Consider the following 13,221-nt stretch of genomic DNA (forward strand, 5'->3'; position numbering starts at 1 on the left):
TCGTTGAAGGTTGTGCATCAGGGCTGGTAACTCGGCATGTAAAAATCCACTACCAAACATTAGCAGACCGGAGTTCCGCTGTGGCGACCCCTAACTGGGATAGGCCAAAAGACAGAACAACATTATGTCATGAAATGCATCATTCTCAGTGATATTAGAAATAATATGCGAATAGTTTATTGACAATTGCATTACTGATAAATGCAATTAAAGAAAATGCATCCAGTTACAAAAATGAACTTTTTTAATGTTATTTAATATTGCAGTAAATACTTTCTACATACTATTTGGTAATAAAAGCTAGTTCCTACTGCTGGGACTTGAACTCATACACAGCTGATTCAATCATTCCCAAATATAATGATTAAGACCAATGGGAGAAGGCATGTATATTTTTTGATATAAACATTAGGTATGCCTACTCAAGCTGATATGGACTGATGCCTTGAAATATGTTAAGATTAAATGCATTGCTTAGATACTATGGTTTTGCTTGCATTTATACCTGATCCATGATTTCTCTATGCCTCTCTAAAGTGAGCCAATCTTTCCTGATGTGTCTCTCTATTCTGTGAAATCTCTTCAGCAGTGGCAAAAAGAAGCATACTAAATAACTATGCTACCTGAACAATCCATAGTATATTATTGACTGGTGATGGGTCACTGTATCTACACATCTCAGTGGTGTTTTCAGTCTTAGCTTTGGCCTCCCTTCAGCTCAGCATGTCCTGATTGCATCTTTTCATATCACTATAATGGTGACAGCATTGTTTCCCAGAGTATGTAGAATTCCAGTTGCACTAGAGACAGCCTTGGCAAAGCCGTTCTAAGAATCAGGCTTGTACTGAGACACAATATAGTCACCATGTAGAAACCTACAGCTGTAGTGCTTTACAAGAAATGCCACAAAGATCCTGGACTCCACAACACTTCACCATTGGGATTTAAATGGAGCACCAAACTCACCTTTACCTGACATGTTTTCTGAAGGACACCTAGAGCTAGGTGTCTGAACTGATGACAATTTGAGAGCTCACATATACCAACCTGTGAGCAATGATGGACAACCTTGCAGCTGCATTTGCTCAACTGAAAGCTCAAAAATGGCCTGGCAGAGAAATTAAGAATGCTTCCTTCAAAATACAATGGAGGTGTGAAATGTGGCAGTCCTGCAAGGAGGTGGCCATTTAGGAGCAGAATGGCAGCACACCATGCATAATAATGAGGCATGCTGCCTGAGCTCCTAGGCTTACACGTGTAAGAGTGCAGGGTCGTATCTGAGAGCAGAGCTCTCAGAATAAACATGCTCCCACAAGGAAGAACAGCAGAAAGGGGTATGAAATGAGCGAAACCGCTCACATGTGACTGCATATCCCCACCAACAGCCCCCCTTGTGTACAACAGCAACAGTATATATAAATAAAATGAAGAAACCCTTAATTTTTAAAAGTAAATCCGATTAAAGCTAACCATAGGTGTGCGAGTTTGCCCAACGCTTAGCTATAATTAATACAGCTTAAATGGCTGAAGAGGATAACAAGGAAGATATATACAAATGAAGCAGCATAGTAGTAGTGTAGTAGGCAGAGCATTCGCCTTACAAGCAGGCATTCTCGGTTCGTGTCCCACTGCAACAAATTTCATTTTCCATGTCAAAGCACGTTATGAGTAATATTTATGTTGCATAACCCACTAAATAACATATTTACATGAACTGGAGTACTGCAGTAAATGCACATGTGATGTGTCAGTGTCATAATGAATAAGGCACTAGTAAGCAGGTTTAAGCACAAATAGGCAGTAGTAAGCATATTTAAGCACTAGTAAGCGGGCTTAAGGCCGCTTGCACAGTGGTAAGCAATGCCTGCACTGGTTAAGCAATTTATAAGCTAATTCTCTGTAAGCAGATGTAATGGCAGGTTAGGAGTGCTTACTGTCGTGCAAACCCACTTACAACTGCTCAAAAGTGCCTTAATCACTCTGTATCCAATGGCCCTTGTTCTGGCCATCAAAAAAATGAACAACCATGCAGGTCTCAAACCCAGAACCCTATACACCATTGTCACAATAATTAATTACCAAGCCACCACAGAAGTACAGACAAATGAAGTATCAGAAAACAAGTCCTCACCATAGTAAAACCAAGCTGAACCTGTGACAGGAATCAGTATACAGACATATGTTCCATAACCCACTAGATAACATAACTATGTGAACTGGAGTACAGCAGTAAGCCCAGAAGTGAGGTGTAATTGTAACAGAGTGTTGAAGTCTCCAATAAAACACAAAGACCCTGTAGAGTGTACGTACATATTAATCATGGATACCAGGCAGATATATAAGATGTAATGAATAAGAAATAATTGCCAAAAAGAAAAAATAATGCAAAGTCTAATGTAAGCAATGCTAAGCATTGCACAGGCCAGCTTAGGAGGTGTAAACAATGTGTAGGCCAGCTAACTCAATGTGCCAAGTTTTATACCCCTTTAAACAATGCCAACCTTCATTAAGCAGGTTTGCCTATAGCTTAGCCTTTTCAAAACAGGCCCAGTCATGGAAATGTGCGGGAAATCGGCCCTACTTAAACCCAAGAGGTGGGTATACATCTCATAACTAGCTGTAGCTTCCCCTTACAGGCACTATGGCAGTAAGGGGAGATGGTGTGCACTTCCGGGTGCAGCGCTGGTGCATCCAGGAGTCCAAGGTCATGACAGGACACCTAGTTAAAGACCATGCTCAGAGACTGCTGCAGGGCCAGTACCAGAGCTCCCAATATAAGGCAGCAGCCTGGGACCATCTCACCCATGATCTCACCAGTGCCACTGGCATACCCCAAACTGGTGAGCAGATCAGGCACCACTATGCTGACCTGATGCGTTGTAAGGAGGACCTCTTGGAGGAGTGGCTCCAGGAGGCAGGAGTGGCAGGGGATGTTCCAGTTGTGTGTAAATATCATCCCAGTATGTGTGTAATAATTGCCAGCTCAGGTATATCATAGATAGGTATGGCTAAATATTCCACTTATGTTCCCCACAGCTGCAATGGAGTGGGCCGTGAATCAGGAGGCCCACATCAGTTGCCTGGCGAGGTTGCGATGCAAGGCAGGTCAGTAATACTCATGCATTTACTGTCATAGGAAATAAAAATAAAAGTAGTAGAAAATTAATTGCTTGTATAAAACCTGTATTGTTCAAGGAAAGTACTGCATACACTAGAGAATATGGCAGGAAGAGTCTCATATTGTTTGTAGGTCAATAAAAGTGTAATATCCTGACAAAACAGGTCTAACTGCTGGACTGCATGTGTATATCCTGGTATCATACAGTAAAGTAGATATGCAATCATGTAATAGTACTGTAGTATTAAGCACTATTACCCACACTGTGCACCATAAATTGAATGTGTAGGAATGCCTGTATATGACAGGTATAATCTCCAGAGGCCATTTAGTACAACTGAGAGACACATGGACAGTAAACAGGGAAAATGCAGACAACAAAATCCGAATAGCACATGCAACTGAGATGTGAACTGTTGTTTTTTTAGCACACACAGCCATGGTTTGAATCCTGTCATTGGTAGTAGTCTGCATACAGAACCATGCCCCACAACTGTACAGATATGTCCAGAATGTCCAGTAAAGTGGCCCATATCTGCTGCCTATCAACCTGTCCCCCTGGGAAATCAGTGGAATGATCCCAGACATATAGGCAACAAACTGGAAATACAACTGATTGACACACAGCTATGAGAACAAAGCTGGCACACTTGCAACTCCCCAGTGTCTAATGTGACTAAGAAGCCACATATGTCCCATTTACACCCCAACTTTTCAAGCTGTGGTCAGAGCATGTACAGTAACAGAGTGAGATGTATGTGCATAATAGTAATGTGGAATCTGGTACTGTGTGCGGAACATTCAGGTAGTGCTTATAAACATTCCTCGCACAGGTCTGCCAGATACCAGCACTGTGCCCAGAAATACAAGAATGACATGCAGTTGCTTTGAATAAATGGGTATTACACATCACTGTCACCCACACTGCCCAACAACATATAACTGTCTAGGAAATCTGTATATGTGTGTTGTAATACAAGGTCAGAATGCACAGGGGATTAATAAGACAGAACACAGATAGGAGATATACAGCAATATCTATATCGCAGACACAACTGTGATGGACAGTGTTTAAGTTGTAGTAGACACAGCCATGGTCTCAATCCTGGGAGTGGAATTAGGTTGCATACAGATTCATACCCCACAACTGTATAGATGAGGCTAGAATGTCCAGTACATGTGCCAATATCGGCTGCCTGTCCCCCTGTCCCTCTGGTATGTCTTTGAGATGATCCCAGATATTTAGCCAGCAAATAGGGAATACAAGTGATTGTCAAACATCATGAGAACACAGCTGTCGCTGTAGCAACCCCCTAAACTGTTAGGAGAGAAATATTTCAAGTATGTCCTATCTACACTCCCATGTTGTCAAGCTGTGACCAGAGTGTGTAGAGTAACAGAGTGAGAGGTATGTGCATAATACTAATGTGTAATCTGGAGCTTTCTGTGGCAACAGTCAGGTAGTGATAACAAGCATTGCTCCTGCAGGTACATTGGATACGAACACTGTGCTGAGAAATATAGACAATTATAACCTGTACTGGTACTGCTCACTCTGGTATTGTAGGGAATTGTGAGTGTTGCAGTTTCTCTGAATAATAAAGTATCACTGGTCACTGTCACCCACACTGTGCTACATAATATAACTGTGTAGGAAAGCATGTATATGTGTGTGTGTGTGTCAGGTCACTAAAGGTGGAAGAGGCCAATATTCTAGATATGTCCCAGCACACCAACATGTGGTCAACACATGGCCAGAGTCTGTGCAGAAAGAGTTGATAGCTATGTGCAAAACAACAACCCGGAATCCGAGAGTAAGTGTACAAACAGTTAGTGTTAACAAACATTCCCTCCACGGGTATACCAGGTAAGAGGTGTATACTGCAGGTAAAACTGGTTCATGTGTAATGATGATGACAGCCATATCACTGTCCAAACTAATGCTATAGGGTAGTGTAGTAAGACTTGTAAGGTACAGATAACAGCACTGACTAGGTAACTAATGTGGACTACAGGAATATAATAGTTGCTAATTGACATCTTTCTCCCGCCCCCATCATATCCCCAACAATAATCAGCATATCCACCCCAAGTTAACAGTGCTTACCTCCGCGCAAACCCGTGCAAACCCACTTACAACTACTTTAAAGTGCCTTAATCACTCTGTATCCAATGGCCCATGTTCTGCCCAGCAACAAAATAAACAGCCTCTGCAAGTCTCAAATCCATGATCCTGCACACCATAGACAAATTGATTTAACACTAAGACATGCCAGATATACATAACTTGGATGTTTTCAAAAGCATATCATCCAGCTCAGTCATGCAACAGTACAGAGAATGTATTCCAACATTTAGATGTATGTGTGTGTGTGTAAATATAGTAATATCTAAACAGATACAACATATCTATATATATATATATATATATATATATATATATATATATATATATATATATAGATATACATATATATAAATATATATGAACATATATACATGCAAATGCCTACATCAACACATATATATGTCTACACCTATATGTCTACATATAAACAGCAAGTTACATATATGTAAGCAGATATATAATTATGTAGGTGTATACGGACATAGTTTTATATATATATATATATATATATATATATATATATATATATATATATATATATAAAATATATAAAAAATAACAGGAGAGGATCACCACGAACAGTTGAATCATAAACTGAATTTTTAATATAAAAAAACACAAGCGCTTTCACGTGTTACAAAGCACGCTTCTTCAGGTTTTAACATCAAAATATTTCAGGACCATATACATACATATCCAAATCAAACAAGATAAATTAGCAGATTAAGTATTAATTAATTCAATCAGATGAACACCAATGAAGTCATTGAGCCCATAAAATTGTTCTGTTAAGGCTCATTTTTAGCACTTAACCTTTAAAACTTCATCTTTAAACTGCACTTTTAGAATTGCTGCTTAAGAAGCTACATTTATATACTAAGCATTAAACATTCTCAACTTTAAAACATCACTTTAATGGATTTAAATATATGACATAACAAAGACAACCAAAAAAAAAGAGTATAAAAACTAAAAACTAAAACTAAAAACTCTGCTAATAATAAAGCCTAAATCTTAAAACTTATGATACAACAATTCATTCATTTATTTAAATCTAATAATAACAGATTAATTGTATCTATGGAACAACCTTTCATCTGTGGGCAGCTAAAACGGACCTGATACTAACATGTTGATTTAGTCCTGGACTCATCACTAGTGAGATTGCCATAACACATTACTGTGCAGGTATCACATACACCACATGAGTCATAGGGAGGTTATATGGGCAAAGGGTATGGGGAGGTGTCTGACATCAGACAGCATACTTCAGTATTCCAATGGGGGTTGTAGTGAGTGTGAATGTGAACATACGCATCATCCAATCCACACACACACACACACACACACACACACACACACACACACACACACACACACTCACACTCACACACACATGCGCAGGGTGCCAGTACTGGCATGCATGGGTGCATTGATTCATGGGTGTGTAGTGGTCAACTGTGCCAGACAGGTCTATTTTAAAATCTCGAAGTCTGACAATATCGTATACGATATTGTTGACACGAGAATACTGAAAGCACACTACATTGAACGTTTAAATGGAAAATCTCCATAGGGAGAGATTTCTATTTACTTCAATGTAGTGCATTCTCAGAGTTGGTGTATTTAAGTAGGAGGGGTTGTGGGGGGTGCAAGAGGGCTTGCCTCCCCTGCCTATACACTATTTAGTTTTTTTTTTAATTTAGCATTTTTTTTTTGGTTTCAATGGTTTAAGACTTCGATCATTAAAGTTCGATCTTTAGTGATTTGAAGTTTTAAACCTTTGAGATTATAATATACACCCATGCCAGATGGCTATACAAGGCTAGGTGATGGGTGTACCTTGGCATCAGGCCACATGACAATGGTCTGCATTGTGGCTCAGGGCTGTAGTTTCTGGATTTGCACACATTGGTGGGTATTGTAGTCACTATCCAGTCACCTGGGTGACTAATTTGTGTGGCCAATGCTGTGTATTGCTTGCCATGTATGTGTTCCCTAGTCCATGACATGGACGGTGTCTATGATGTGCACACCTCCCTCATGCATGTACAGTGACATGTGGAACTGTACCTGGGGTGTCTGGCCCATGTTGTGTACACAGATTATCATCAGATGTGCCAGTCCTGGCCTCATGTGGCAGGAACTGGTAATGGGCAGCAGGCTTACTCTGCACCTACATTGATATCATGCTAACGGCATTCCCTGGTGTCAGTGGCATCTTTCCATAAGGGCATGTTTTCAGGCATAGTATGTCCTTTGTGGGTCACATTTGATGGCACCACAGGTGTTGCAGGTGTCCAGTGGGGAACATGGGGAAGGTGCACTGTCTGCATGTACATGCCCATTGGACAGATGGACATGGTACCATGCCTTCTGTAGGACACTGCAATCACTCCATAGTGGGCAATATGCAGAGTACCAGTGTACTACCAACATAGCAGCTGATGCCTAGCAAGTGTGTGTGTGTGTGTGTGTGTGTATGAGACATCTGTTGAGAGTGTTCTCTGGCTAATACTAGGGTTGGTAACTTTGTTTGCCTGGCCTTGATGTCACATGTATGGGTATGGATTTGCACCCTAGCCTCTTGGCTATTTCACATCTGTTATCCCCTGTACAGTGGTCATTGTGATGTATACTAGGGCCACCATATAAGACATTTGTAAAACCCACTCCACATTTGCCCCAGTTGTTACTCACAACCACCTCCACACAGGATATGAGTTACAAACACAGACACACACACACACACACACACACACACACACACACAAACACCTGCAATGTCTGGGATTAGAACTCTTACCTAACTAGTTTATTATACTACAGCAGTACACAGTTATAGTACACTCCACGGTGATTACTGGAGTACTCCTTTCCCAAAGGTGTATATCACATTGGATGACATCAGCAGGATTGCCAAAGTAGGACATTCAACTTGTAGTGAGTGTGGCTAGGCTAAAATGCATTGCTCCCTATGCAGACATTGAAACACGCACAAAACATACACAACCGACATGTGTGGATATAGAACCCCTAACAGAGGTCTATATCATAATACAGCATGAAGCTGTTATAGGATGCACCATGGAGATTACTGGAAAGCTCTTTCCCCAAAGGTGTATTTCACATTGGATGACATCAGCAGGATTTTCAAAGTAGGGCATTCGAATTGTAGTGAGTGTGGCTAGGCTAAAATGCACTGCTCCCTAAACAGACATTGAAACATGCACAAAACATCCACAACCGACATTTGTAGGTATATAACCCCTAACAGAAGTCTATATCACACTACAGCATGAAGCTGTTATAGGATGCACCACTGGGATTACAGGAGAACTCATTCCCCAAAGGTGTATTTCACATTGGATGACATCGTCAGGATTGCCAAAGTAGGGCATTAGAATTGTAGTGAGTGTAGCTAGGCTAAAATGCAGTGTTCTGAGTAAGTTGACTGGTATTGACGAAAGCGCTTAACTTTTTGTAATAAAACTATTGCTGAGGGCTCACAACGCTTAGTGCTCTTTTTTGGTTTTATAGTGGCTTATTTGAGCACTACTGCACCACTTATTTTGGTTCTAAAATGCATTGTTCTCTACACAGACATTGAAACACAGATAAAACATCCACAACTGGCATGTGTGGGTAGAGAACCCCTAACAAAGGTCTTTATCACACTACAGCATGAAGCTGTCATAGGATACACCGCGGGGATTACTGGTGAAATCATTCCCCAAAGGTGTATTTCACAGTGAATGACATCATCAGGATTGACAAAGTAGGGCATTTGAAATGTACTGAGTGTCACTAGCCTAAAATGCATTGCTCCCTACACAGACATTGAAACACACTCATAACATCTAGAACTGCCATGGGTGGGAATAGAACCCTACCCGAGTTCTATATCACACTACAGCAGTACACATTCATGGCATGTGCTATGGAGATTACTGGGCTACATTTTTCCCAGAGGTGTATTTCTAGGTGGATGAAATCAGCAGCCTTATCAAAGTAGAGCATTTGAGTTGTATGTAGTGCAACTACCCTAAAAAGCATTGCTTTCTACACAGACAGACACACACACACACAAACACAGACACTTGCCAAGTCTGGGATTAGAACTCCTACCTAACTATTTTATCACACTACAGCAGTACGCAGTTATGGCATGCGCTACGGAAATTATTGGGCTACTACCTTCCCAGAGGTGTATTTCTAGGTGGATGACATCAGCAGCCTTGCCAAAGTAGAGCACTCAAATTGTATGGAGTGTGACTACCCTAAAAAGCATTGCTTTCTACACAGAGTCAGACAGACATATACACAAACATGTCAAGTCTGGGATTAGAACTCCTACCTAACTATTTTATCATACTACAGCAGTACGCAGTTATGGCATGTGCTATGGAAATTATTGGGCTACTACCTTCCCAGATGTGTATTTCTAGGTGGATGACATCAGCAGCCTTACCAAAGTAGAGCATTTCAATTTTGGGGAGTGTGGCTACCCTAAAAAGCATTGCTCTTTACACAGACAGACACACATAGACACACACACACACACACACACACACACACACACACACACACACACACACACACACACACACACACACACACAGTTGCTATGTCTGGGATTGGAACTCCTACCTAACTAGTTTATCACACTACAGCAGTACACAGTTATGGGACACACCACAGAGATTACTGGGCTACAAATCTCCCAAAAGTGTATTTCACAGTGGATGACCTCAGCAGGCTTGTCATAGTAGGGCTATGGGGAGGGCAGTGTGTGGACATGGGCCATAACCCATTCATCTAGAGGTTGACTCACCACATGTGGGCACACACAGGGTCATATTTCACAGGTATGTGTATACAGCTGCTAGATGACTACTTCCTTGAACAGTCATGTTGCATAGCTAGCACGTGCACCACATAGTCTTTAATGCTGACAGATACCGGTGGTTAATATCTGCAGTGAGTGACATCTGACCCTCATGTGGTTGTGGACCTTTGGCTGTGTGCTGGCTGGGACAGGACTGGATGGCTCCTTGTCACAGTCACCCTCTTCCACACACCTATGTACATCCACTTTTGGCTTATTATCGTGTGTTGTCCTTACATATATGTCTGTATTCCTATCCACTGTGTGTGCATGACATGAGTGGTGCATACTGAGAAGTGTCTGCACTAACATCTGTGACTGCTAGATATGTCTGGTCCACTGGTGTTTTCAGACATGGCCTTCATGTGTTTAAGTGTGTGAGAATGCCCAGTATGACCTTTCAGTATGTTGTTGACTGACATTGCCTTCATTTCTGTGTGTGTGTGTGTGGGCATGCCCAGTATGCCTGTCTGTATTTAATGTGTGGATCGAGTCCAGGTAGCTTGTACTGCAGTACTGACCTTTGTGTTGTACACCTACAGGTAGCATGCTGTTTCAGCAGGGTATTCAATGATCATTTGGCATTGACTGTTACTACATTTCTGCATAGGATGTGGGGGGGCACACCTGACTATTTCTACATTTGTACACAGGATTGGGGGGTACACCTGACTGTTATTACATTACTACATAGGATGGGGCACACTTTTCTATTTCCACATTTCTACACAGGATTGGGGGGTACACCTGACTGTTATTACATTACTACGTAGCAGGAGGGCACAACTGACAATTTCTACATTTCTACACAGGACTGGGGAGGCACATCTGCTGTTATTACATTACTACATTACTACGTAGGATGGAGTGCACACCTGTCTATGTCTACATTTCTACACAGGATTGAAGGAACACCTGACTGTTATTACATTACTACATAGGATGGGGGGCACACCTGTCTACTTCTACATTTCTACACAGGACTGGGGGGCACACCTGACTGTTATTACATTACTACCTCGGATGGGGGGGCACACCTGACTATTTCTACATTTTTACACAGGATTGGGGGGCACACCTGACTGTTATTACATTACTACGTAGGAAGGGGGCATACCTGACACTTGTACACATTTGATATGACTGTACTGGTATGTCAGGTACTCCATTTCATTCTGTAGTTTTACCTATCATGCTGAATAGAGACATACCAGTGTTCTACAGATCTTAGCTTTGGTTGCCCTACATATTAGTGTCTCACTTCTTACCCTTCAGAACTAACATTCCACTGCCTGACCTGCTGTAGTCTGTCTGTGCAGGCCTGGGGGGTGGTTACCCATAGCCATCATTCAGAGTCCATAGCACAGGCTCTGTTTGGGTTTGTCTACACCTATCCTGCTGGTTGAGACTGTTGTTGGGTATGTGAACTGCCCTGACTGGCATGTGTGAGTCATATGGACACACATGTCACCCAGCATATTTCTTGCAGTGGGTTTTGTCACCCTGTGTAGTACTGGCAACTATGGTGACTCCAGTATGTGTTACCAATATCATGGTGCCACTATGTGTGTCTACTTCCTGCTCCCATAACATTCAGCCACCCAATTCCCTTGCATGCTCACATCCATACCATAGATACAGGTAATGACACATTCTACTCCATTTGGCAATTGGTAGGTTGATTGATTTACCATGTGGGTGTGCCAGAATTTGGATGGTGCTGGAGGGCTACCTATGTTGGATGCACATAGTACACTCCCTATACATGGTTGAGCACAGGTAGTGTCATGTTTGGCATCCCTTTTACTGTATGTGTAAGTCAGACAGAGGTGTCATTCCCTGGGTCCCTACTGTGTCAGTGTATGTGCTATGCGTTGTCTCTTTGCTGTGGCCTCGGCATACTGGGCATGCCTCCATCTGCCTACTGGGGCAGGCTCAGGTTGCTCCTCCTCTGAGTCACTCTGTGCAGGCCTTGGCATTCGTGGGGGGCAGTGTGGCCCTCCCCAATGCTGTTACTGCTTCAGCTGTTTCCGCTGGATCATATTGTGTAGCATGGCACATACCATAACAATTTGGGTACATGTAGCTGGTCAGTACTGCATGGCTCCACTGAATGTGTCCAGACACCGGAACCATGACTTCAGCATCCCAAACACATGCTCTATTATACGTCTGGTTTGTGCGTGTGCCTTATTATGGCATTCTTGTTCAGGTGTGTGTGCACTTATGATGGGTGTCATCAACCACGGCTCCGGTGTGTAACCAGCATCCCCCACTAGGTAACCGTAGGGGATGTCCCCATTGGCAAATCTCTGGTACAGCTGCATCAGATGCCAAATGTGGGAATCGTGATAGCTTCCAGGGCAGCCAGCACACACATTCATTATAATCCCCTGGGCATCACAGATGACCTGGCAGTTGATGGAATGGATGCCCCTGCAGTTGATGTAGGCCCTACCTTGATCACCGGGTGGTGCTTTGATGTGTATGTGCATGCAATCTATAGCACCCACTACCTCAGGGTATTCTGCTATTTGGTGGAAGAGGCGCATATTGCTGGCCAACACCTCACGGGTGTTGAGGAAATATGCATGCTCACTGACATGTGCTGACATGGCATCCAGGAATTGGTGGAATACTCTGGATGCTGATGCCTGTGAAATCCCCATGATATCCCCAGTTGAGCTTTGGGAGGTACCTGTGGCTAGTATTCCTAGGTCTACACATACCTTGGTATCCACTGGGATGGGTTTCCCTCGGTCAGTTTGGAGCATTAGGCATGGCAGGCACAGCTCAACAATTTTCTGTAGGAGGTCCCTGTCCACCCTATAGCACTCCACTTCCTCCAGCTCATGTAGCCCCTGGTAGGTTACCCTGGGTCTGTACACTCTTCTCTGTCTCCTCACTGTGGGTTGATCTGCAGCATTCACATTCTCACCACCCTCAGCCTCTTGCACATATTGTTCTATGTTGCCTGCTGCAGCTCCTCTCATTTTGTAGGTTTGTTTGTTAAACGTTCCCCGCTTGTATACACCGGTGGTGTAGAGTGTGGGAAAAACCAGAGGGGTAGGTGTTTGCATAGTTGAT

This window comes from Protopterus annectens, chromosome 10.part0 (genome assembly GCF_019279795.1).
Source record: "Protopterus annectens isolate FY-2018-M chromosome 10.part0, PAN1.0, whole genome shotgun sequence".
Lineage (NCBI taxonomy): Eukaryota > Metazoa > Chordata > Ceratodontiformes > Protopteridae > Protopterus > Protopterus annectens.